Source organism: Canis lupus, chromosome 35 (assembly GCF_048164855.1).
Source record: "Canis lupus baileyi chromosome 35, mCanLup2.hap1, whole genome shotgun sequence".
Classification (NCBI taxonomy): Eukaryota; Metazoa; Chordata; class Mammalia; order Carnivora; family Canidae; genus Canis; species Canis lupus.
The window spans coordinates 20,629,676-20,633,731 of NC_132872.1; positions in this window are offsets into that span (position 1 = coordinate 20,629,676).

Genomic DNA, 4,056 nt, shown 5'->3' on the forward strand with positions numbered 1-4,056 from the left:
ATGTCTCCCTCAATGTTTACCATAATCATTGAAGAAGCAGTTATGTATTTTAAATGGTTTTAAATTTTTCCCTTTATTTTCTGATTTTTTTCTCTCCTCTCTGCTTTCTCACCTTCCCTTCCTTTCCATCTATCATCTCAGTTTATTTGCTCTTTGTTCTGAAAGGTATTTGGAGAGTGGTAGGATACTGAAATTAATTGTATTGTTAGTAAATAGACGTCTCTTTAGAGAGCAACTTAGCATGTTAAATAAGTTAGTACAGGACAGGAGGGCAAGAAACAATAATTATTACCTGATATCAAAATCTAAAACACCTCCAAAGTAGTTATTCAAGGGTCATAGGGCTAGAATAAAGAGGTTATTTACAAAAGAAGAAATATAAATGGAGCCACACTAATTCACCCTGGCTTCCTCTGAAGCCACCTCTTACCCCTCTTGTCTTTTCTCCTAATTCAGGCCGATGCTGTGAACACTTAAATCAGAGAATTGATTCCAAAGTGGGAAATAAATGTTGGTCTTAATTGTGTCAGACATTAATATCTTGCATTGCAAATAATTGCTGTTTTTCTAAATGACTCTTATTGGGACACTTCAATTTGATACTTTGGCTCCTCTCTAGAAGCAATGTGTTGCTAGACCTCATTGCTAAGCAACACCACATAGTGAGAAAGCCGAATTCTAAGGTTTTAGCATTAGATTCAAAAAATGTTCTTGAGCTATAATTTAATATTAAATAACATATATGGGGAAGCCCTGGTGGCTCAGCGGTTTAAGCACTGCCTTCAGTCCAGGGCGTGATCCTGGAGACAGGGGATCGAGTCCCACATCGGGCTCCCTGCATGGAGCCTGCTTCTCCCTCTACCTGTGTCTCTGCCTCTCTCTCTCTGTGTCTCTCATGAATAAATAAAATAAAATAAATAAATAAATAAATAAATAAATAAACATATACACCTATATGGTATCTTGATATGCATGAAGCCTGAACTTCGTTTGGATGACCTAGCAAGTTTTCTGATCAAAATGTGATTTCTTTCTAGTTACAAAAGACTTCAAAATACATAGCATATGTCATCTTTAAAAAGTTTAGTAAGAAATTTCATTATAAACAAATCTAGTATTTTATAGTTGTGCAAGGAATAGCTATATCCAGCTGACATTTTCATGAAGAGTGGCACTCTCAACAAACATTTATGAAATGAAAGTGTTGGGAGATAATTCTCCATAGGTCTCTTGTGTTTCTGCACGTCTTGCAAGCAGAGACACTGACAGCCTTTTATGCAGGCTGTCTTTTTAAGGATACTTGCATAGAAAACAATTTTGGAAGGTAGAAATCATGTCTCCATCTCCAGTAAAAGCAGATTTGCTCACACCCTTGAAAGATAAAAACAGTGGCTCCTCCTGGAGTGAAGGGCAAGCATGTTTACTGCCCATTATAGAAGGTTCAAGTTCTCTAAGCTCAGTGTTCTGCTCTGATAATGTAATTCACCGTGTGTGCAAGTATCACTTGGCTCTCTGCATCACCCTATGGGAACTGGGGCTTGGGGAACTTCTAGAAGAAATAGCAAATTCTCTGGCTATTGTTGCTGTAAGAAAGTCTTTTGTCTCGGACCTAGAAGTCTTGTGATTTCTGACAGCATCCACGAACCTGGCAGGCTAACTTACTAGCCTGAAAGTAGGGTAAATTCTCAGGCCCTTCCTGGTTCTTGACAGAAGGCATACTTTCATTGATGGTGGATGTTTTAAGTGTATCCAACCAAAAGAAGCTTTAGGAGACTCTGGCTTACAAAATAGAAATGAAGAAAAAGAACCTAAAAATATTATTTATAAGTAACGTCATGGAATGTGGGTTCTAGGTAATATGGTTAAGAATGCCCCATTTGTGCCTTAGCTTTAATTGTATAAAATCATCTGTTCCTTGTTAAAGAAGTTTAACCATGAGCTAAGATGTCAAGGAGAAATTCCTTTGGGTAGGCACCCCTTCCCAGAATTTTTAATGTCATTCCGTTTAGGTATTTTTCTGCTTTGTCCAAATATGTCTCTCTGATCATAACTCATTCAAGGAAAATCAAATTACTGACATGTAATCTTAATATATACCACTGGTTTTCATGTTTTGATACATATGAAAATTACCTGGAGAATTGTCAAAACACAGATTACTAGGTTCCATTCCTAGAGTCTCTGTTCCAGTAGATCTGGGACTGGCCTGAGAATTTGCATTTTTAATAATTTGCCGGTGATGCTAATGATTCTGATTTGAAAAACAAAATTTGAGAACCATTGGTATAGAATGGTGTTTGAAAATGGTACAACATGTTTAAATCATTTAGAATTATACCAACCCAGGTTAGAATCTCAATTCTGCCCTGACTAGCTATATAGTCTTGGAAAGCATAATTTCTCCAAGACTCAGTTTCTTCCTCTGTAAGATGGGAAAATAATAATAATAACACCTGTTTCAAAGGAATCTGTTGAGTATTAAATAACTAAATCCATGTAAAGTGCTTTGATAGTGTGTGGCACTTAGTAAGTACCCCCAAAATGATAGTATTATTACATGACTATATCCTATAGCAACTTTTTTTTGATAGATTCAGAAAAGAATTTGCGAAATATTGAAATCTTCCCTCAGTTCCTTTATAATATTGTTAGAATGATAATGTAAGTGCACTTGCTGTATAAAAAGTTACAAATCGATTTTAAGTACTATAGAACTGTATTATAGTGTTTTTATTAAATCAGCATGTGATCCCTGAAGTATATCATTTACTTGGACAAGTTCTGGCCGACTTCATGACAATGTCTCCTGTGTGGATACCAAAAATGTTTTGGCTATGGAGGCCTGCTTACGTTCCTGTGAGTGGTATCAGGCATAGATCCTTCTTATGGCTGTGATTGTTTTCACTTAAAATTGGAAGTTATCTCACAATTTCAATGGCAGCAGATTACTTTGATTTTTCAAAATTTGCCATAACGTCTAAGAAAGTCCACTAGGAGTTAGGAGAGAAAATCATCGACTTCTGATGTGATGATTTTACATTTATGAGGATTTTTTATTCTCTTTTTTCCCTCTATTTATTTTCCTCTAGCAAAAAAATACTCTTTTTTAAAAAAATAGATTTTATTTATTTGAGAGAGAGAGAGAAAGAGAGAGTGGAGGAGAGGGGCAGAGGGAAAGGGGAAATTTTCAAGTAGACTATGAACTGAGCATGGAACCTGACTTAAGGCTCCATCCCATGACCCTGAAATCACAACTTAGGCCAAAATCAAGAGTGAGAATGCTTAACCAACTGAGCTACCCAGGTGCCCCAACTTGCTTTTTTTTTAAGTATCAGAAAACCGAAATCCATAAGAAACCCCATGTTCCTTACTATCAAGAAGCTTATTTTTTAAATGTCTTTGTCAGTATTTGTATGTGAGTGTGTGTGTATGTGTGCACACACATGCATAATTCTCCAATAACAATAATAAGGCACCAATGTTTTTTAAAGTCTACTTAAATCCTTTCAAATCAAAGTGCGGGCCATAGATAGGCAGCATTAGTATCACAGAAAACATTGCTAGAAATGTAGAATCTTAGACTTCCTCCAAGACCTACTGAATCAAAATCTGAATTTTAACAAGATCCCTAGGTGAGTCTTGCTCACTTTAAAATTTGAAAAGACGTATTTAATAATATTTCTGACCATGTGAATTAATTCCCTTTTATTCCATCGATGTGTATTTCTTCTTTCTATTAAAAGTGATGGATGAGGGATCCCTGGGTGGTTCAGCAGTTTAGTGCTGATGCTGGAGTCCCAGGATCGAGTCTCACATTGGGCTCCCTGCATGGAGCCTGCTTCTCTCTCTACCTGTGTCTCTGCCCCCTCCCCCCTCTCTCTCTGTGTCTCTCATGAATAAATAAATAAGATCTTTAAAAAAAAAGTGATGCATGGTTTGTGATGCCCTAGTGGGAAGAAATAAAGAGAAAACATGTTCTTCCTCAAGGAATTAATGTTATTTATCTATATTAAAATTACATAACATTGGGGCAGCCCAGGTAGCTCAGTGGTTTAG